Genomic DNA, 24,468 nt, shown 5'->3' on the forward strand with positions numbered 1-24,468 from the left:
CATGTTGTATTCAAAAAATTGTAAAACAGGTGATTAATGTGCTAACCAGGGATGCTTCAAATCATCTCAAGTTTATGCATTTTCCTGCTTTGTTTGCAAACATTGGGGCTGGGTCAGTATCTGATGGCAACCCACGACGCATTGGACACGGGGCGGGGGGGTTAAGCCATAGTCAGCAGGGTGTCTGTGATCCCACAGGGCGCCTGTGCGGTCGACTCAGGGGTCGTTTTCCTCCTGGCGGCCAGTACGGACTGGAGCTACTTAACTGGGTTTGCTCATCTGATTATCCTCAGCAGGAAACTTTGAAATGCCTGTGAAGTGAGTTATGACACGAACAATAGTGTTATTGCTACTGCTGGCTCTATCTGAGCTGTTTGCTAGAGTTGCTAAGATCAAACAACTTGAGAGGATGGGTCCTGGTAAATCACAGATGACAGCGTTCTGTTCACACACAGAGGCGTGTCCGGGATTCGCACTCAGAACCGAGAATCGCGTGTTGGGTATTATAAGAGCCAACTGAAGAATTTTCTATTTTTTGAAGATCTCCCATGAGCTCTAGACAATTTCTGTGTGTGTTGATTTTTAACCTTTAGAATGATTTCTTTTGTTCCTACTCTTGACGTCTGTTGGAACTTTTGGAAAGGTGATTCTCCATTTAAAGACACTGATAGAACAATTAAAAAAAAAATACAAATAGAATGTGACAGAAAATAGCCAGCGTGGTTTGGAATCCCCGTGTGCACGAGGCTTGTGGCCAGGGCTTCCTGACTCCTTCTGTGAATTCTTTGTGTTGTTTCTTCTTGTGCCTTTGGTCCTGTGGCTTCTCCATCCTGTGATTACAGCCTTGGCCGTTCCTCAAAGCATTTGTCACGCCGACCCCACGTCACTGGGTTGGGAGAGCACGTGGGGTCTGCTGTTTCGCTCGCACCGGCACACACGTTCCTTCGGCAGACCTTTAATTGAGCCCATGTTATAGACCGGGGACCCGTGGAGGGTCGGTGTGGCAGCAGAGCAAAGAAAGGAGTCTCGGGTGACACGCTTTTCCGTCTGATCATTTGGATGATGGTGACGTATTCTGAGAGGAAGAGAGGCAGGTTTATACAAGTAATGCGATGACTATAATTTTGAAATGCCTTTAAAGTGAGTTATGACACGAAGCCATTGTCCATGTAACTCTGCATTTCGGGGGAAAGATTACCTTGGCAATCATTAGCACATTGTGATTACAAGATATGTTTTTCATATGAAAACGTGTCCAGTCGTATCTTATTTCATACATATTCTATTTTGTTGTATCTGCCTCGGTGCCTCAGTTACATCTAATTTTCATCAGACCTGCGTAAACGCATACCTGAAATTCAACGGAAAGAAGTAAACTGAAACAGTCAGCATGAACGTATCAACGTCATTCTACAAGACTAGACTGCATACAAGAACACAAAACCACATAAGAGTTGTTTTCTTTTTTTTTTTTCCTTCACTTTCCAAAATTCCTCCTTTGGATTTCATATCCAAAATTTAAATGTCCACAGGCTCGTGGGCAATGTGACCTTATGACTTATTCAAAGTAATTTTCCACACCCGCCCGCCGGTGGAGGATGGTGCGGTTACTGTAGTGGAAAGAACGTGTTGGTGACATATGACACGGCTTCTTCAGTGTAACTGTAAGTACCCTGATGCTTGCTACTGTAACTTTGTAAACACTTACCATCCAAAAGTTACATCACTGAGAAGCCTTCTTGTTGAGCCCCCCAGTCACAAGAGTGGAAGGTGAACTGAGTCTGGATATAAAAAAGGCATCTCCCAGTTTCACTGTTAGTGCTGCCAGGCGGCTTGAGCAGAAATGCAAGGTGCGGTTTATAACAATGTGGTTGAAAATACACCTGTGTGCCGTAGGGTAGGGGCGGGGAGATCACTGAAACAATACAGTGCATCACATTCTGCTTTCATCCATCAAAATGCTTTCTCGGTGTTCTCCCATGTTTGCTTCCAAATCGGTAAAATTAATATTAGTGTACACAGTGCCCACATCTTTCTCCTCTCGACCCATTGATAGATTATGTAGGTGACACACAGAAAAAATGGATCAGAGCTTACACAGGCATTTGACCTAGAAAGCTAAGTATTATCGACCCAGTTTTAACAGATGTGGAGCAGGTGCCCCTTTGAGACGGTCTCCAGGCATCTTGAGGCAGCAGACTCCACAGAAGTAAGCCTCGTATCCAAGGCTCCGCGTTTTCCACAAAATGAAACTGAAGACCCTGTAACATCTCCCTTTTCCTACATCTTAATGGCTTCATCAAAAGAGGAATATAGACCACTGTTAGCCACTCTCAGAGCATCAGGGACAGAAAACATAAAACTGTCCTATGAGATGGTTAATCAGGAGAGCTGAATATTATACGTACATTTCCTACAGGAGACAATAAATGTCATCTATATAAGCTGGTGAAAAAATCCTCAGATAAGAAAGATGTAAGCTTCATTCCAGCAAAGTTTGCCATCATTTCCCCCTCAAATATTTGTACACGCAAGCTCTTTCTGACCTACAACATCTGTGCCATGCTGTCCAAGAATTCTTACTTGAAATTACTGGTTTCTGGGTTTTCAAACCCAGGTTGGAAAGCCTCCTATGTTGCAAACAATTTTGAGATTTTTTTTCAATAATTAACTAGAATCAACCTGTCCACCTTTTTCCCCCTACAATCAGAGCAAGGTCAAGGTAATCACCCTAAAAACAAAACAAACACTCTTGCATTTTCATGTGCTAGTTTTCTTAAGTTGGAGAAGGAGAATTGTGAAAAAAAAAATTAGGGTCTTGACTTAATTATAAACTACTGCCTCTGAGCCTAAATTGGTGTTCAAAGCCTGTGATTGACAGAAATCACAGGAATTGGTAGCTGGGGTGACAGTGTTGCTGATTGACTTCGCCCAGAGATGTCGTGCATGTTATGAGGAGCTGTGCTGGCTTCTGGCACGAATCTCGTCCTGTCTCCCTGGGCTTGGAGGCTGCCTCTGGATGGGGGGATGCTCTAGGGCACCTTTGCTTGGCCGCCACTGAGGGGCCAGCAGAGTGAGCTTGTACCCAGAGGTCCCCGAATTCCCACGCTGGCGGCAAGACTCAGAGCAGCACTCAAGTGCTGCACATTCACATATCGCCCGTGGCACTAGCTTGCAGAATGACCTGGAAAAGATGGTCAAATATCACACTGTTCAGATCAAAGTTGTGAACCACCTAGACTCCTATTTTTTCCCCCCCAAAGAACTTCATACTTTTAGGGCAGCTTTTAGATTCACAGCAAAATTCAAGGCAACGTACAGAGATGCCCCATACATTCCCACCTGGGGTGCATTTATAGCTTCCCCCATTCTCCACTGCTCCCCCGTCCCCAGGGTGGTATATTTGTTACAACTGATAACCGACATGGACTCGCCGTCCTCACCCAGAGCCCTTACCTTCCATGAGGGTTCCCTCCCGGTGGTGTACGTGCTGCGAGTTTGGACACAAGTATAATGGTATATATCCATCCTGATCTTTTTAACGTCTCCATAATTGTAACTTTCCCAGGATGTCACAGAGTTGAAATCACACCACATGTAGCCTTTCCAAATTGGCTTCTTTCAGTTAGTCATATGCATTGAAGGTTCCGCCATGTCTTTTCATGACTGGATAGCCCATCTCTCTTAAGGATTGAACAATATTCCATTGTCTGGGTGGACCGCAGTTTATTTATCCATCCATCTTCTCTGTGCACCTTGATTGCTCCCAAGTTTAGACTCTTTATACACTTTGAGGCATTCATATCATGAATCCTTCCTTCAAACAAAGAAGGGCACTGAAATTTAGAGTCTAGAAATATTGGGTTTCCCTTGCTTCCATTCTGTCTAAATTTCAAAGGCTCACATCATGTGACATGGCCATCTTTGAGCCACTGCGTGGTGGTACCACAGGAGATTTTATGGGAAAAAAGATTCTCTGAAACACAATGGACAAGATCTCTTTGGAGGAAAATCAAAGGAAGGAAGGTTCTGAGGCTACAGTGGCAAGGTCATAAGCATCTGAGGTAGTAGGTCACCGTGCATAGATACTACAAGACCATGTACCTGGTTCTCCTTCTTGAGTTAATGCGTGGTTTGTCTCAATATTCAGAAAAATCACTTTAAAGCAAAACTGTGGAGTCACTGGAGTGTTTGCTTTTGAAGGAGCAGAGAACCTCTATTTTTTTGTTCCATCACTCACCCACGCACTTCCCATGCACCTGCTGGTGGGACCTGCCTGTTCCAAACCTTTTCCACATCCAAAGCCAATACGAGGGGGCATCCATGTCAGTGAAACACTAATCCATCAGACAGACTGCCTCTACAGTGAGCCTCCATAAGAGGAATAAAAAAATCCCTATGCACCGAAGTCGATAAGGATATCAACAGCGAAGGGAAGATTTCACTGTGCTGCAGGCTTGGCTGCCGAAGGGTGTTTTCCCCAGAGGAGAGACCATTAAAGCAAGGGAGAAGGGACTCAAGGGAAAGGAAACACAACCACCTTGCATGTCCTGGTTTCTCTCTCCTGCACCAAGTGTTGCAGACGGGGATGAAATGGGGAGAGAGCTGGTCAAGTTAACAGTTGGTCTCTGGGGAGCAGTGATGGATTGGACGGGGCAGAAGCGTCATTTTCTAAACTGGCCTGGGATGGGTCTTTGATCCACAAATTGGAGCATCAGCACACGGATGTTCAGTAATTCGCTGATTGTTTTCAGGGTTCCCCTAGAAAAGGAAAAAGGGCCAATTTGTTACACAGCAATAGCGAACTAATACAACCACCTCTTAACAACTTTATTATAGATTAACCATCTCCTAATAACTTCATTTCGAATACTCATACAATCTCTAAAGAAGGCACATAAGCCTCAAATATGTACTAATAACTCATAAGTTTTAGTTATTACCAATTATTTATAGTTGTATATAATATGTATAATTGTATAGTTTTATATATCATTATTACTAATAACTAATATATTACTAATATATAGTTATATATAAGTATATATCATATGTATATATTACTAATGTGTGTAGTTGTATGTATTACTAATTAATGTATATTAGTTATTTCTAATGGATGTATACTGTACATAATTTTATATAGTCATATGTTATTACTAATAATGAATATATACATACTAATAATATATAGTAATACATAACTGTATATGTATATGAACACTCTGTAGTAATGTAACACTTTATAGTAATATATATCAATATGTGTGTGCATATATATATATATATATAAACTAATCTAACATTTTTTCCTGTGGGCATGAAAATATCCAAGTGACTTTTAAACATTCTAAATCCATTTTAAAACCCATATAGTAAATGCATTATTTGTAGGATTGATTCTGCATGTATCAATAGAATGGAAAAATGAAGTCCTAATGGTATAAAAATGGGCACACGTGCCTTACAATAAAACTTCCAATCATGGCATCGTGCAAAATCTGCTTGACCTCAAGTATTCCTTAGAAGGAAATGAATTTGGTGTCTTATGAAGTGCGGTATTTGGCTATCCTTGTGCTGAAGGAGATCTTGTTCTGAAAATGCACTGAAAAGTGCATAAAATCATGTCACAAAGTATAGAGGAGAGAATGCAGTGTTTCTAAATTAAGATATTGTTTCATATTACATTCAAATGCATGCTACTTAATTAAGGATTTGATCATTTCATCTAATTCCCTAAATATTTATATATTCAAATGGCACAAATTTATTTTTAAGCTTCCCTCATTAGAAAGATTAAATATCTCCCTGTATTCAGGATCGAGGTTACTCATGGATAGCTCCACCTCCCCCGGGTGGGCCAGAGAATACAGAACGTTCTGAGAGCATAAAGATAAATTTAAATTTTGAGACTGCTTTAACGGAGGTTTATTTCTAGTGGCAGAGACAAGATGTGAAGACAGAATGTTTTATGCATGTGATGGATTAGGTAGAAAGGTAGACAGAGCTTAAGAAACACAGTGTGGGTTTTCAAAATGCCATGTGGGTTTTCCAGAAAAGCTACCTGTTGACTGGAAGGAGCAAGTCTTATCATCGACTATGGAGGGAAAGTAGGGGTAATCAAGGCAATACAGAATTGCACTCCCCGCCTATGAAGCCCAACAAACAAATCTCAGACACCCACATAGGGGGCCAGGTTGGAGATACCAGGAGTCTCCTGTGTTCTGTGAGCTTATGGTCAGCAGGAAGGATGTGGAATTTGAGCTGATAAGTACACAGAAGTCAGGACTCAACATTGTCCTTGGGGGAGAATAAGAAATGTGTGTATTAAATAAGGAATCTGTGTGTTCTTTTCTGACCTTGGAGAGAGAATGTGATGTGTTGTATTTGGATATGCAAACCACCACTGGGTTCAGACCATTGCATTCATGGTAACCGAGAAACATTGAAGGCCACTCACCGCTTGTGTTTACGTGTGACAGATCTTAGCTTTGGGAGGTGTCGCTGAAACGGAGGTGTCCATACTTAGACTCATGGTGTCTCACGTCACAATAACTACATTAACTCACTGTGTCCTGTCTATGTGGAAAGCAAACCTTCCTTGAATTCCATGTCTATCACGACCACCAGAACCTGCCTGGACGTCCTCAGAGCCTTCTTACTCATCCATACGTCTTGCATTTTGACTCCTATGATCTCTTCTCTGCAGAACATCTGAGGATCTCTTCTGTTTAAACCCCCTCAATGCTTTTCTGTTACAGTCAAGAACAAGCTTCAAACTACTGCATGTGGCATCCATGTGGCAGACTAAGGAAGCAGGAGAGGGTGCAGGATCACTTCCAATCACTTTTTTCACTTATTTCCCCAAGATTTTGCCTTCTCCTCTTGTCCAGACAGCTTCCAACCATGTGTGTGTATGCGCATGTGTGTGGAACACCCTCCAGAACTGTTACAGGACGTTGTGACCATCAACCAAAACCAAGGAAACGTTCATACTCTGTCTTTCCGTCCATTATAGAACTTTCTAGAATCTGGCATTAGATGGCACATCATTTACGTGATTAATCAAATACGCTAGTTTCTCAAAGGGACAGTCATGTTTATTTCCCACACCACTGTGTATTCAGGTCCTGGGAGGGCTTATAGGAGAAAGCAGGCTCTTATAAATCGGTAGAGTAGATTAAATACTACATTTGCTTTAAAAATTGTCCTTCTGATTCTAAGAGTACATTGATAATGACAGAGGCTTAGACAGTGGCTTTTAGGTTGACAAACCTTTATGTAAAATATAAAAACAAAAATTATAGCAATGCTTATAGTAAAACAGCATTTGCTACTGATCTAGAATAGTTTTCTCTTTTTTTTTAAGACTTTATTTTTTAGAGCAGTTTTAGATTTACAAAAAAATTTGAGAGAGAGACAAGAGGTTTCCCATATACCTCAAGCCTCCCCTGATAACAACATCACAGACCAGAGTGGTGCATTCTTGCCAAGAATGAACCTACACTGATGCATCATCGTCACCCAAAATCCACAGTTTATCTTAGGAATCACTCCTGGTGGTGTAACTTCCATGGGTTTAGACCATGCATAATATGTATCCATCATTGCAGTGTCATTCAGAATATGTTCACTGTCCTAAAAAAAAACAAAAACAAAAAACTCTGTGCCCTGCAAATTTATCCCTCCCTCCGAACCTCTGGAAACCACTGATCTTTTTACTGTGTCCATCATTGTGCATTCTCCAGCATGTCGTATAGTGGGAATCCTGCATTATGGAGCCTTTTCGGACAGGCTTCTTTCACTGAGTTATATGCATTTAAGATTCCTCCATGTCTTTTTATGGCTCATTTCTTTTGAGTACTAAATAGTATTCCATTGGCTGAATCTAGCACAGTTCATTTATCCAATAACTTACTAAGGGGCTTCCTGGCTTTCCCCAAGTTTTGGCAATTATGAATAAAGCTGCTGTAAATACCCATGTGCATAAGTTTCTGTGTGTACATAAGTGATCAACTCCTGTGGTTACACACCAAGGAGTGTGATCGTTGCATCTTATGGTAAGAGTATGTTTAGATTTATAGGAAAACCACCAAACTGTGTCCCAAAGTGGCCGTACCATGTTTTATTCCAACCAGCAATTTATGAGACCTTCTGTTACTCCAAATCTTTGCCAACATTTGATTCTGTCAGTTTTCTGGATTTTGGCCATTCTCAACAGATGTGTCAAGTTCTCTTATTTTTATTTTAATTTGCATTTCCCTGATGACATATGGTCTGGAGCATCCGTGCATATTTTTATTGCCATCTTTAAATATTCCCTGGTGAGATGCCTGTGAAGGTCTGTGGCTCCTTTTTTAATCAGGTTGTTTGCTTTCTTATTGTTGAGTTTTAAGACTCCTTGGTATATTTCTGATAACAGTCCTTTAGACGGTGTGTCTTCTGCAAATATTTTCTCTGAGTCTTTGATCTATCTTCTCATCATCTTCACATTGTCTTTCACAGAGTAGAAGTTTTTATTTAATTCTATGATGTCCAGCTTGTCACTTATTTCTTTCATGAATTTTGTCTTTGATCTTGTATCTAAAAAGACATCACTTTACCCGAGGTCATCTGGGTTTTTTCTCCCTTGTTATCGCCTAGGAGTTTTATAGTTTTGCATTTGGCATTTATGTCTGTTATGCACTTTGAGGTAATTTTTGTGAAGGGTATCAGGTGTGTATCTAAATTTATTATATTTTTTTTGCAAGTGGATGTCCAATGGTCCCAGCACAGCTTGTTGAAGAGACTGTCTTTGTTCCATTGTATTGCCTTTTTTTTTTTTTTTTTTTTTTTTTTGCCAAAGATCAGTTGACTGTGTTTATAGTGTCTGTTACTGGGCTCTCTATTCTGTTCCATTGATCTGTTTGTCTGTTCTTTTGCCAATACCACACTGTCTTGATTACTGTAGCTTTACAATATATCTTGAAGTCAGATAGCATTAAGTCCTTCAATTTTATTCTCCTTCAACATTGTGTTTGCTATTCTGGGTCTTTTGCGTCTCCCTATAAACTTTAGAATCAGTTTGTCTATTTGTATAAAAAATAACTTGCTAGAACTGTGATTGGCATTGCACTGAATCTGTAAGCAAAATTGAGAAGAACTGCTACCTTGACAGTATTCATTCTTCCTAGCTGTTACCATGGACTCTATCTCATTTATTTAGTTTTTCTTTGATTTCACACGTCAGAGTTTTGTAGTTTTCATCATGTAGACCTTGTGCATATTTTGATAGATTTATATCAAGGTATTTTGTTTTGAGGGGTGCTAATATAATGGCGTTTTATTTATTTCAAATTCCACTTGTTCGTTGTTGATATGTAGACAAGTAATTGACTTTTGTACATTAATCTTGTATCCTACAACTTTGCCATAATCACCTATTAGTTGCAGGAGGTTTTTTAATCAATTATTTTAGATTTTCTAAATAGGTGATCATAATGTCATCAGAGACATAATATCATACAGAGACAGTTTGATGTCTTCCTTCACAATCTGTGTAACTCTTATTTCCTTTTCTTGCCTTATTGCATTAGCAAGGAATTCTAGTACAGTGTTGGAAAGAAGTGGTGAGAGTGGACGTTCTGGCTTTGGACGTATTCTTAGAGAGAAAACTTAGCTGTGTTTTTCATAGGCAGTCTTTATCAAATTGAGAACGTTCCCTTTTATTCCTAGTTTACTAAGAGCTTTTATCATGACTTTGTGTTGCATTTTTGTCAACTGCTTTTCCTACATCTGTGGATATGATAATACTTTTTTCCACTCTGAATGTATAGTTCTTGAACACGGAAATCTATTTATGGTTCCCACCTCCTCAGCTTCTAAATGAATTTGGATAAGAATATCATTTTTGTAGAGAAATGCAAAAGCACCATGTTTTATTTTAAACATAACATAGCAGTATCAATACCAATGGACGTCAAAGGTCTTGTGTTATTTTTATATGCATACATCAGCTACTTTAAATTTGTACCTACTTCTGTGTTGCCACAATACAGAATAGCCAGTATACAAATGTTACTATCTTTGGTGTATTTAAAAGGTCATAGAAATAGATGCCTATGCTCTCTGTATCTACTTCAAAAGTGATTCTGCTTTTTTTTTTTTTTAACATTTCCAAAAGTTATACGACCTGACAGTATTTCAAAATGAACTGGGTTTGTCAAAATCACGCCTGTTTTATGTCAGACACCTGTGGTTTTTCAACACTAAAAACAGCATTTCACCTAAGGGAATTCTTGGCTTCACAAAAACTTCACTGAATAACATTTCATGGTAAGATCCCAGTTTCTCAAAACTAAGAAAATTATTTTATTTTCTTATTTATAGTCAGCACCTCTATATCATGGTGGAATTGAGCCTTGTAAATTTGTCATTATACTTTGAATAAATAGAAACTATTTGTAGACACCCAATGAGGAAAAATCAATGATTCTGTATGTGATAATTATTTCTTCTATTAAGTGTATGATTATATGCTTTGAACACTTCTGATTTTTTTTTCCTGTAAAGACATTAATCACAAAGCTGAAAATAATCTGATGGCATAATTTAAAAAGTAAGAATGCTTTCTAGTCGTTGGCTTTGTTGAATTTCAACCACATTTAATGTCTATATGACACAAAATCAGATAGAAAATGTCTGTTTCCTTATCTACCTGGTAAGCCACATTCTGGCTCTGTTGTGGACTGTTTATTGTATTAGAAACTCAAGAGCATATGTTATCCAACCAGTGTATTTTTCAAACATGAACATATTTTGGGCTATCTGATTTTTTTTGGAACATGTAATGGACAAAGTAATGAATCTACGCTAAACCGAAATGCTTCCCTCTGGAATGGATTCATGGTTTGGCTTCTCAGTGAGTGAAGACTTTCTCCTTGTCACCCCTAATGTGCGCATTAGAGAGTAAAAGGACAAATTCACTAGAATCAGTGTTGTGTTAGTCTGTGCTTTCACTTCCCCACTGGCACCAGCCCCTGAAAATGCAACTCCAGAAGTTCACATCGGAGGCTTAGCTGTGCCAGGGCAAGCATTAATGCCCTTGTCTGATTCTTTTCTCTCCCGTGAAGATAAGTCAACAAAGCCCTTTGAGCAGGACAACCAATTCTTTTGATTTGGTCAAGGGTCTTGAACCATGACTACACATTTTAGACAAGATGTGTTTTAGTTAAAGTTAAACATGAGTAAACAAAAGATTGCACATTTTATTAAATGCACATTAAATGATGAATTCTTGTCTAATTGCACTATTTCTTTTCTTGACTTAAAAAAATTTCAAAACATTCAAATGCACAGAAATGGAGAGCATAGTGTGTGATACCACTAAATGCTCTTTCCCTGGGTTTAAAATTTTTTAATATTTTGCTGAATTTGCTTTACTTATGCCTCTTTGGTAGAAGATGTCAAATGAAAGATGAAATGGTTTTCTATAGCGAAATATTTCACTATCCTTCCTAAACAATGTGTAATTTCTAGTCTTATTTCCAAAAGTAAATAATTATGAACAATTCTTTCATATCTAATACCCAGTTGAATTTCTTTTATTGCCTCCAAAATGCATCTTATCTTTGGTTTATTCAACTTAGAATTAAATCAATGACTGGCTGTAAATCTGCATTTTTTTTAAAGAAATTAAGAACAAAGGTGAATGCCTTTTATTACAACACATTTTCTGTAATATCATACAGTATTTTTAATCCAGTATGACTATTAGTAAAGAATAATATACAGATATATTAAAGCATAAAATAGATGATAAATACTAAATTATAAGTAATTGTCCTAATTATACCAAACCTCGAAAATCAACTAAAAGCATAGTATTTTAAGTTTCTAATATCACCTTTATCTAGTGTAACATTGCTCCAATTCAAATAATTATCTTTTTTCTTTAAATAATCTCCACTTTAAAACTTTGTCTCTGCTTCCTTTACTCATTTTTGTGCCGCTGTTATATATTTCTGGTTTATTCCTGTTAACATTCAGAGTTTTCTACAGTTGATTTCACAACCATCCATCCAGTCTGTATTGACCTCTTTTTTGTAATCTTGATTATTATTTTAAGTTAGTGACACCAGTGGAAATTAGCATCCTAGGGTCCATAGCATAAAGGGGATACATGAATTTGTTGTAAGAGAGGTAGTTTGTGCTGTTAATTTCTTTACAGATCATATTGTTCACACATGTATTGCAAGAGAGTTAATGATCTGAGCATTTACCTAAAATAAATAACAAACTCATTTTTTGAGTTATAAAAAATTATAAAAATGATAAAAGAAGATGTTCCCAGAGTTGCCTTATATTCCAATTATACTGTGTTTGTATCATCACACTCCTCCACACCATCTTATGTCCAGATGGTTTAAATTCTGACCCCTGAATATACAAGATATGCCTGAGGTATAGTGGATTCCAGTACTAACTGAAACTGGAAACATAAAACTATCTCAACAGAGAGAGAGGGAGAGAACAAAACAATAATAATGAAGAAACAATCTCAAAGAAGTTGTTCCCTTCCTCCAAATCTTCGTGCACTTGCTGCACTGACAGATTTTTATCAAGTGCTACATTGTGTGTCATTTTTCCTTCTGCTTTGTTGAGTGCCTCTGTGCTCTGCAAACAGTATCAGATTAAAGGCTGCAAATACTTGGGCAGCAAAGACAGAGAAGTGTTTCCGAGCTCCTGGTGTGGTGGTGTTCCACGTCAAGGATGTTTAAGAAAAATGCACAGGGATGCATACCTGTTTAAATTCACTATGCCTAGGACACAGCTATGAAGTAGGTGCTCAGTAAATAATCAAGGTGTGAGTAACCCTGATGGTTTTTATTGCATCTTTCCTGAAACACAAAACTGTTGTTGTTTTTTTTTTTCATCTACATTTAACTTATAAAAATTATTTTGGGCAGATTTTTTTTAAAGATACTTTCAAATGAACACTCAGTTTGGGGTGTTATTTCAGTGTTTGGTTTGATGCCTTTCCCTAACTCCTGGTAGGCTTCCATCTTTGCAGCAATATGTTGCTTTCATAAAATGCATTCATCTGACTCAGTCACTTGACCCCCCCCCCCCCCAGAAACCGTCTTCTGGAGTAATTGCCCCAAACTCTTCCATAAGAATAGAAACTGATGCAGACGCATTTGACTGTCCCTTAGGATTGGATGACTGCATTCTGTTGATTCTTATTTTGTGGTTGGCTTTATTCCGTTGACAAATATGTAAGTTTATAAAGCTAAGGCTCTAATCTGTTCTTAGAAACAATGAACAGTACATATATGTAAACTAAAAAAATGTGCAGTATGTTGTGCACGTGTATTTACTTGCAACATCATGTACATGAGCAGTCACACTGTAACAGTTCTGCCTGATAAAACTGAACAAGGGGGAGGAAAAAAAGAAAATGGAGCCAAGGGATGTAATCCACGGCAATAACTATGTTAGTCTCCAGGTGACATGCCAAAACAAACAAACAACAACAAAAAAAACCTTCGCAGATAACTGTTACGAGTACTATACGGCACTGAGTCAAGCTGAAGGGAAATTGTCAAGCTTGTGTTCACGTGTCCATGTTTCCATTTATTTACTTATTCAAAGTCTGTTTTCTGGTCAAGAAATGTCCCAGGCAGGGCGCTGAGGATACTTTGGTGATGAACAAAACAAAAATTCTGACCCTTGGGGGTCTTCTATTTTAGTAAAAGGGACAATAAAGAATATAGTGGAAAAGAAAAACATGGCTTCAGAAGACTGGAACAGAAGAGCGCGTGCTATTACAGAAGCTGGCGGTGTAGACCAGGCGGGGCTGGGTGGTGCACGTGGCAGGTGTGGGCTGTGGTTTTCACTTAAGGTCTAAAGGAGGAAGGGAAGGCATCGTGGACCTCACAGTACGTGAAGAAAGATGTGGAAGAAGTGAGCGATGGAGCTACCCAGCTCTGGGGAGCAACCAGTGTGGAGACCCCAAGGCAGGATTAAGCAGGTGGCTCCCAGGTGCCTCTGGGTGGAAGGAAGGGAGGGCAAGAGGAGGCCAAGATGAGGAGGACTCTGTGTGACATGGCGGGTGGGAGGGGACAACAGATGTTTACATCTGTTACACTGACTACATTGGGGAGCTGCTCTACTGAGCAAGGCAGTTATCATCCACTTGACTGTGTTGGCAAATGTCTTAGAGTTGTGCCCAATGGTGGAGACAAGGATGCAGAAATTCCTGGGGGAGAAAATGGCAGCTCAGCCTTCAGAAGGCGGCTGTTGAGTGTGGTCCAAAGTGGGGATCTGATTCTCCGTGTATTTCAAAGGTTTGAGCCAAAGGATCCACCTATGAGATTGGATGTAGGTATGACAGAGTGCAGACGGAAAGACGTCTACAGTTTTAGAAGCCTGTGAACGGCCCACAGTTTCAAGCTCTCACAGCTAAATCCAAAGCGCACCCTCCAACAACCCTCTAAATCGGGATTGGTTTGAAATCCTTAGTTTTGAAACAGGAGGGGATGTCAGTGTGGTAAAATATGAGTGGCTTAGTCATAGGTGTCACTGAAATGTTGTGTTACTGAGTTCAAAGCAAGGGATTTCACTTTAAAACATAATGCCTTTTTTTCTCCACCATTTCCAGCATTTCAGGGTTACACATACTTGAAAAATTCTCTTCTGTTGTACGGTAGAACGCTTCGATATACAGATTCATAAAAATCAGTGCTATCTGGCTATCAAATGAAATTGAAACGACAATAGGGAGAGGTTCTCAAGAGAAATTTAAGTACGTGTTTGTGGTATTTGAGATGCAAAATGACTTTCTGCTAACACTTGAAAATAGGTAAATGTGTTGTTCTGGGGAAAAAAAAATATTATTCCTGTTTTGGTTTCCTTTTTCAAAAGGTAAAAATTCCTATTCAAAAGTATATCAGGAAGATCTGTAACATTGCATATTCTTTCATTATCTCAGTGTTACAGATGAAAGAACTTTTGTAAGATGATTAAGGCAAAAATGGATCACAAAACTGCTGGGTAATAATAGGCTAGCAACCCCAACAAGAACAGCATAAAATTGGATTAAAAGCCTCTAGTTAAAAGAAACAGTGCATACAGGTGGAATGAATACTTTTTAATAAAAGAGACTGTCCCCTGATAACTCTGAAATAATGTTTACTTTAACCAAAAACAGATCAATGTGAGCTAAGTGAAAATAAATCTATTCATCTGGGTAACGCAAACACACAAACAAAAAAAACACCCAGAAAATTCTGTTTTCTCTTGATCTATTTTTCTGTTCTAAGGAGATTTTAAGACACAGTCATCGGTCTTGGAAAACACTTGTAGGAGGAAGGACCATGAACTCATAGCCTTAGGGCAGATGTTAACAAGGCTTTCTTTTTAATATCGAAATCAAGACTCTCCCAAACGCAATGCCCCGTAAGAATTTGAAAACATATTTACAATGTATTATATATGCGTTAAAAATATATTACATTGTCCACTAAACATACAACAGGGGCATGTTTCTAAATTTATAATATCCCATCGGATAAAAATGTTCATAGGTAGAATCAATGCAAACATTTCCCAGGAAGGCAGAGGACGTGGACAGTTTGGGAGAAACAGTTCTTCTGCACGTGAACGTTATTGTCTGCATCAAAAAAGAGAAGTCATGGGAATCAACTAAACAAACCATTTGGGTTTTGAACATCCGATATTACGCCAATAATACGGCTCAGCTTTGTCTTATGTGTTCATGTTTCTCAGGTCAACATATACTAAAATTTATCTGTGTGAAGGACAAAAAAAGAAAAAAACGTTCACGAGTTGAGAACATACTTATTTATTTAGCATGTAGACATGGATGAATAAAGGACAATTTAAATAATACTGGTAAGACACGCATTAACCTTTTCAGTATGTAAAAAAAAAAAACAAACAAAACATAAATACAAAACAGAAACAGACTCATAGACATAGAATACAAACTTGTGGTTGCCAAGGGGGCGGGAGGTGGCAAGGGACAGACTGGGATTTCAAAATTGTAGAATAGATAAACAAGATTATACTGTATAGCACAGGGAAATATATACAAGATCTTGTGGTAGCTCACAGCGAAAAAAGAAAGTGACAGCGAATATACGCATGTTCGTGTATAACTGAAAAATTGTGCTCAACACTGGAATTTGACACAACATCGTAAAATGACTATAAATCAATAAAAAATGTTAAAAAAAAATTAAGCTCTGTTTAAACATCCTCTTATGTTTGCAAGTCATGCGTTAATCTTTAAAACTCTTACGTACCCAGAGGACATTGGCTGTTCTAAGAATGGGAAGGAAACGATTCATTACTTATTATTAGAAAACACATAAGAGGTATTTCAGTATTTTGGGGCAAGGAAAATGTCAAACCTCTTTTGGGTACTTTTTCATTTTCTAATGTATGTATGATTTTTTTTTCTTCTTTGATATTTTGTAGGGTATTTTGAGTGTCAAAGGTAGATCCTAGTCAAATCTTTTCCTCAATTAATTAAAAAAAAATCTTTAGAAATAAGACTGGTAACTAAAGATCACTGTTGGAGCTAACATTTAAATATACATGGCAAGAAGACTCAGACAATCCTGGGGCGCAGGTGAAAGTGATAATGTTGAGTTTTAAATAAATGTCTGAAAAATATGCCGCAGCATTTTCAGGTGGGAACATCGGTTTGCAACAGAGATGATTGCTCACCTGGAATTTGGCCCCTGTGGTTCCATCCGAGAGACCCGCTGGGGATGAGGGCCCCCGTGATTCATGTTTATAATAACTGCTGGAAAGCATTTAGGAAACCAACTGTGTGTTTTGCGTAAAATAAAAGATGCATCTAGATGGATGGCGCCTAGATTTTGTAAGAGCTTTCTATATTTAAAACACTTCTGTACAAAGCACAAGGCTAAGTCAGGTTTTATATAAGATCAGTTTAATTTTTTTTCCAGGAAGTGCTGGCTAACGAATTTTGGCCATTTGTGTCATCTGGATTATTTTAAACTTATGTCTGTAACAGGCACAAACTTCCAGCTTGAGTGTTTAGATTTCTAACTGAGACTGAAATGATAACACACATGAAACGTGGAAAAGGCTCAGAGAACACAGAAAGGAATTCAGAGGGAAGATGTTTGGAGGTAAAAGATGAGATTATGGAAATTGTGGAACCGTGAACTCTTTTTCTTTTTCTTTTTGGCATGGTGGTTACTATCAAGTAGGGAGGGAAATAGAACTGAGATTTCCTGGGGAGAGTCCTGGGGACCTCCGTGCGGACCAGGAACAAGGGACTCAGAGACGTCACTTGGGAGAAGCATGGTCACCAACCACGTGGACTTTGATTTCTAAGTTCCCTTCCCTGTTGAGACTCCAAGGCTAACCATCTGACAGGTGATCACCATCAGTCCTGGGTAGCCACCCACTTTCTCTAACTTTCTTTTAGGAATGGTGAGGGGGGAGGCACCTGTGTGTTTTGGCTTTGAAGGGCTGTTCAGCTTGTAATAAGAGTACTTTCTTTGCGGGGGGGGGGGGGGTGGTAAGTACCAAAGTTTTTCCTCTAACAAAACCTTTGTTGTCATTGAATCTTACTTCCCTTTTTCTCTCTCAAACTTTTTTGACAAAATTAATTTTTTTTCTTTAGAATATAATTTATGGGCTATTGCTTCCTCTTGTGTGTATATTGATGTGTGGATGGCTGGATGGATGGATGGATAGATAGATAGGATGGATGGATAGATGGAAGGATGGATAGATGGATGATAGATAGATAGATAGATAGATAGATAGATAGATAGATAGATAGATAAGATGGATGGATAAATAACTGGATGGATGCGTGGATGGATGGTTGGTTGGATGGATAGATAAATAACTGGATGGATGGGTGGATGGAAGGATAGATGATTGGATAGATTTATAGATGATTAGATGAATGAATAGATGGATAAATAATTGGATCGTTGGGTAGATGGAAGGATGGATGACTAGAGAGATGGATAGATGATTAGATGGATGCACGGATAGTGCACAAGATAGACAATTTGATTTTTCCTTTTGTCTCATAGTGGAATGGTTGCATATCATCCACATTACAATCGTGTGAGGACTCTCAAAATCCTAAGTTATCCACTGTCTAGAGGTCCGAATATTTGAATATTCATTTCCTTCCTAGAACGCCTCTCCACGAAATCTTATGGAGAAATCTTGCATCACAGTTTTAACGTGTCTCTTTCCAGTTTGACTAGCCACCTACTTCTCCTCCATAGCAGCCAGTTAGATGTCACTCAGGAGCACGGTAAAAAGAGACGCCACCCCAGAACTGTCGAATCAGAATTTGCATTTCAACAGCCATCTGTGGGCATGTGACATTTGAGAAGCACTGTTAGCCTGTGCGTACGTCAGCTCCAGATCACAAACACTCAGGAGTAGTCACCACGGCTACTTGGGAAAAAAAAATAGGTAAAATAAAACACAAGACAAAGCCAAAGTCACAGAAAAAAAAAAAGTGTGTCTGTGTGTTGGTGGGAGTCAATAGTCAACTAAATCAATCTCCACTCAGTGACAGTGAATGGGTTATAATTCTTCAGCATGAGAGGGTGGCTCATGAGGTCTGCCAACGCTGAATATTTATTCTGCCTGGCTTTATGTCTGTCATTTATTATATCTGCCTCAATCTTCACACTGAATTATGGTGATGTGTTTGGATGTCTGCCTCTCAGGCTGGGATAGGCGATTTTTGAGCATGGAAACTGCCAGGATGGGGGAGCTATACAATATGTTGAATTGGAATAAAAGCCACATTTTATTTAGTCATTGCAAAAAAAAAGAAAAAAAAGAAAATCGCTGATGTCTTCTGAGTCACTCCATGCTCCGTGAAAACACAGCATCATACGCCCAGAAGTTTACCTGAAAGGCTGTTAACACGGAAGCGTCAGCTTCAACACCTGGGGCTCTGCCTCGAGCTGGCAAGCTGTGCACCGATAAACTTTCATACAGTTGCCCCGGGAAAGCCATTTCCAAGTCAAGTCAAGGATGCTCTGTAAGAAGGGACCACATTTCATTGCTCCGTTTTCTGTATTAGACGCTTGATAGTCCCCTTTTTCTCTGGAGGTTAAATTATATCGGTGCTGAATGATACAGGTGTATTTTGAAAGCTGTAGAGCAGGAGAAAACTGAGATCTCTACCCACCCCCGTCATTATAGCTCTAACTACACGGCGATGGCCAGCATCCTTCCCTGGCGTGCTTATCCATAATTTTTGTTACTCAAGGTGACATCAAGTTCACTGTTTCTGCTACTATCTTATCTGACTGTACTCCAGTGAGCTGAGTTATGCCCCTCCCCCCAAATATGCCCAGGCCCTAATGCCTCAAACTTATGAAAACATCATCTTACATGGACAAAGGGACTTGGCAGGTGTAATTACACTGAGGATCCAGAGATGGGACGTGATCCTGGGTGATCCAGGGAGGTCTAAGGTCATCACAGTGGCCCTTACAAGAGTGAAACAGGACGCTCCAGTCCTAGAGAAGATGTGAGGTTTTAAAAAAAAGCCAAAAACGTGTATATACGTGCTACAGTGTTGCACACCCAGCTGTTGGTTGACTCCGTGGATGTGGATGCAAAGGGCCGACTATGGGACTTTTGAGCATCTACAAATTTTGATATCCGCAGCAGTGCCTCGAACCCATCTTCAACAGATACCCAGGGACTTCTGTACGCACTGCCAATATAGAGTGATGTGACTGTTTTGTTCTGAATTACTTAACGATAAACTATATCTGTTGCACAAAATTGACATCTTCCATGGCTAGTAAATGTAAATATTCCGTATGCCTTGCACTCACACCTTGACTCTGACTTTATGAGGATAGGAATCTTTCATTACTATGTTTAATTTCCAACACCAATGTATTACTATGTAAATGAAAGACTGAGTTATTTTCATCCAAAAGTGATAAGATTTACTGTCACATTTCCTCCCTCGTCTTAGTCCCTTTGGCTTAAAACCCATCAGGGACCTTGCAGGGTTGATATGAGCCAAAATTTGTAGAATCTTAAAAAATTTTTTTTTTCATTTTGAAAAATTACGGATTCACAGGAAGTTGCAAAAAAAGAAAAACAAAGCCCATTGAGGTTGAAAGTCGCTTTTGGTTTTTTTCTTCCAAAGTTGATGTCTTACCCACCATAGTCCAGCATCCCAACCAGCAAATGGACATTGACACAATCCACAAAGCTCATTTTGTTTTTCTCAGTTTTATATGCATGTAGGGGTGTGTGTGTGCATCTGTGTACATGTGTAATGCTCTGTACTTTTATCACATGCATAACTTTTTATAACTTCCAGCACCATCAACATGTAAAACTCCTTGCCCATCAACAGATGAGTGAATAAAAAAGATGTAGTATATTTATACAATGGAATACTACTCAGCCAGAAAAAAGGAGGAAAATTTGCCATTTGAAGCAACATGGATGGACCTAGAGATGATCATACTAAGTGAAGTCAGTCAGACAGAGAAAGAGAAATATTATATGGTATGACTTATGGTTACCAAAGGGGAAGGGGGGTGAGGAGGGATAAACTAGAAGTTTGGGATTAGCAGATACAAACAACTATATATAAAATAGATAAACAACAAGGTCCTACTGTATTGCACAGGGAACTATGTTCGATATCTTATAATAACCTATAATGAAAAAGAATATATATATCTGAATCACTATGCTGTGCACCTGAAAATAATGCAGTATTATAAATCAACTCTACTTCAACGTTTAAAAAGATAAGAGAACTACCCCCTCACTACAAAGATCTCCCTGGTCGCTACCCTTTTATGTTTTCATTCCCCCACTATCCACCACCTCTGACAACCACTCACGTCTTCTTCATCTTGGTAAGTCTGTCATTTCAAGAATGTCGTTTAAGGGAGCCATGCAAGGCTGTTAACATTGGAGGTAGAGCTTTTTCACTCGGCATAAGACTCTTTGTTTTCCATTTGTTTTTGAAAGTGCGCTGCAGAGGTTAAACCCAGGGATCTCAAGGGAAGAGGCTCTGGATCGTGACATTTAAGAGAGCTAGTCACCCACCTGTCTCGCCCTTGAATTTCTTGTCTATGAAATGGGGATCACGGTGTCTTATCACAGAACGGTATGAGGATTCAGTGAATTTATGCATGTCAATCTCTGATTTGACTGTTGGTTATAAGATAACACATCAATTAAAATGAGCTATTTCACTATGGAAAACAGTGTGGAGGTTCCTCAAAAGATTAAAAATAGAATTACCATATGATCCAGCAATCCTTCCTCCGGGTAGTTATCTGCAAGAAAATGAAATCAGTGTCGAAATCCTGTTTACACCCCCATGTTCATTGCAGCTTTGTTTACAACTGCCAAGACATGGAAGCAATCTAAGTGTCTGTCAGTGGATGAATGAATAAAGAAGACAAAATACACACACACACACACACACACACACACAATGGAGATACTCTTCTTCCACGAAACAGAAGGACATCCTACCATTTGCAACAACATGGGTGGACATTTAGGCATTAAGCTAAGCAAAATGAGTAAGGCAGAAAAAAACACTGTATGATCGCAGTTACATGTGTACTCTATAAGACAAGCCAAAAAAACAAAAAAAAAATTCATATCATAGATACAGAGAACAGACTGGTGGTTGCCAGACGTGGGGGGTTGGGGGTGGGCAAAATGGGTGAAGGGGGGTCACAGGCTAAAAGCTTCCAGTTATAAAATAAATAAGTCATGAGGATGTAATGTCAGCATGGTGACTATTAATGACACTGTTTTATATTTGAAAGCTGCTAAGAAAGTAAATCTTCAAAGTTCTCATCAGTAGGGGAAAAAAAATGTGCAGTGATGGATGTTAAGTAAATAAATTTTGCGGATCGTTTTGGAATATATACATTATCAAGTCATTATGCTGGACACCTGAAACTAATGGAATGCGATACGTTAGTTCTGTCTCAATAGATACATGAATGAGCTATTTCATCCATGCAATGCTCTCTTTCTCCGCTAGTCAGTGGGACCTAATACAGTTATTCATATTTTCAAGTATTAAGTTATCTGGAAAGGGGAAAAAATAATGTTCCTTAATCTTAGGCTCTCTCTAGCAAAATCCAGACCTGACATTTGGATGTTTGTACCGTGCTTTTACATTGTCAAATTAGTGCTTCGGTTTGAAAATGATCTTTTTTTAAAAAAAAAAAGTGAAGGACATTCTAGAACCCTAACCACTAATTAAGAAGAGTTCAGTTATTGAGCTTGTCTGTTATTTGTGTTTGCAAAAAAAACTGATAAAAAGAGGTTAAGTTGCCAATTAAGGCTAATTGGACTTGACATTTGTCGTCTCAGATTAAAATGAGGACTTTCCCCCTAAAAAAGATTTTAAATATATGCATTGGTTCTTTATTTATGCTTTGTTTATTTCTTACGTTTTATTTATTTTATCTTGGTGGTGTGGGAGAGGTGATTATGGTCACTTATTTTTGGAGGAGGTGCTGAGGATTGAACCCAGGACCTCATGCATGCTATACCCTCCCCTCCCTGTACTTGTTCTTCATTGTTGCTTAATAATCTAGTTTGATTGCGTACAGGCTTGGAAACTCAAACCGTGTAGTTTGACCCATTTTTCCATTTGAGAAGGGAAGGGGAATGGTCAGGCCACTCAGGCTGTCCGTCCTCCTGCTCTCTGTCCATCCCCTGCTCAGCCAGACCCACCTCTGCTTCATTCACACGCGTATCCCGTCCCCTTAATGATGGGCTTCAGCAGCAACCACCTACGTGCTTGCCCTCGGCCCCGGATGCTGGTTTCCCTGGTAACCAGTGAGCCAGCTTGGACGCCCACTCCTCCTATAAATGGTAGCCGCCTCCCCTCTGAAAGACCTAAGGTTGGTGCCGCCTTCTGCCCACTGTGTGCTGCACACGGTCCCTCCAGGACCTTCCTTCAAGGTGCGTGAGGTCCCACCTGTCGCTGACCCCGACACTTCCTTTGTCTTCAGGCCGGGCAGCCACAAGGCTTGCAGGGTGCAGCCCAGCAGAGGGCAAAGGGAACATGCACGCACGAAAGGTAAAAACGGCCCAGACTTTAAGCAGATTCACATGATGCCCTCCAGACCCATCCTGAACATTCGCACACTTTTACCACTAAGAGCTGAGAGCCGAGGACTGAGAACACGTCTGCGTAGTAGAATCATGTGCTCTTCTTAGAAAACAACCTGCTTTTCCATGATCGCTCTGCTGTAGATAAGACACGAAGCTCACAGAAATTATGTGATTTCCTCCCCCCTCCCAAAATTTAACACCTTCCGATGATCACAGCCCAGGCACAGTGTATCCCAGGACACACGCTGACACGGCTCAGCTGGAAACATTCCACACACAGCCTTTGCAAAAGAGAAAATGGTGTGTGTAACTCTGGGAGTCCAAAACCGGGGCCGGGATCTATTTTAAGTCATTCCTTTTTCTAAAGCCTGCCAGACAAATGACTTAAAATGCATCATTCACACTTAGATTGGTAATTAAAAATGCTAGCCTGAAGGTGTAAAAGGGAGAAGAAAAAAAATCTCATGTATTTCTCCTGCAGTTCAGATTATGCCAACGTCTCAAAAAAGGCAACTGTGTTTGGAGTCTACATAAGTCATTGACTCACATACAAGCTGTGCTCTATAAAAAAATTTAAGATACAGTGAGGAGACTTAACACAGCACAATTTAAGTTATCTGGATGTTACAAAGAGAAGACGTTACAAATTAGTAAGACCTGTGAAATAGAAAGAATTTCCTTGTTATCTGGTTACTTCCAAGAGCAGAGAGTAACGAGGGGCAGAAAATGAAAGCATTTCTCAGGAGAGTCACTTAGAAAACAGTTTATGAAAGTAAAAGATAATTTAATATTCACGGACCAGTCATGACTTGAGACTGCGTTGAGATTTATGGGTTTTTTTTTTTCTGTTATCTTTAACTCTTCTTAACGCCTTATTAGTTTTTCAAGCAATTGCTTTAAAAAAGAAAAAAGTAAATAAATAAACTGTGTAAACATCAGCTTAAATCCTCGTTAATTTTTTTTTTTTTTTTTACCGATTTGTCGTTGATTGCATCTGAATTCACCACTTGCTTGGCCTTGATGTGACCAGTGAATGAGTGACTTGCCAATGTTGGGGTTTTTCTAGGGGGCTCAAGGCTTATTTAAGTGAGCTGAGATGTGACTTTCCAGTTTTGATTTTTGAACGTAGAAATCCATCTTTTATTTCGTAAGTCACAGGAATCTGCTAGAGCTATCTGGGAGAAAGAAGACAAGTCTACCGTCTTACTTCCTCCTTATTTCTCTTAAAAAACTCTTCAGTTTTGTTAACGCTGGATTCTGAACCTATATAACGCTCTTCTGTGCTTGAAGCGTGTGCATTTCTAATTTTCA

Source organism: Camelus dromedarius, chromosome Y (assembly GCF_036321535.1).
Source record: "Camelus dromedarius isolate mCamDro1 chromosome Y, mCamDro1.pat, whole genome shotgun sequence".
In the NCBI taxonomy this organism is placed as follows: Eukaryota; Metazoa; Chordata; class Mammalia; order Artiodactyla; family Camelidae; genus Camelus; species Camelus dromedarius.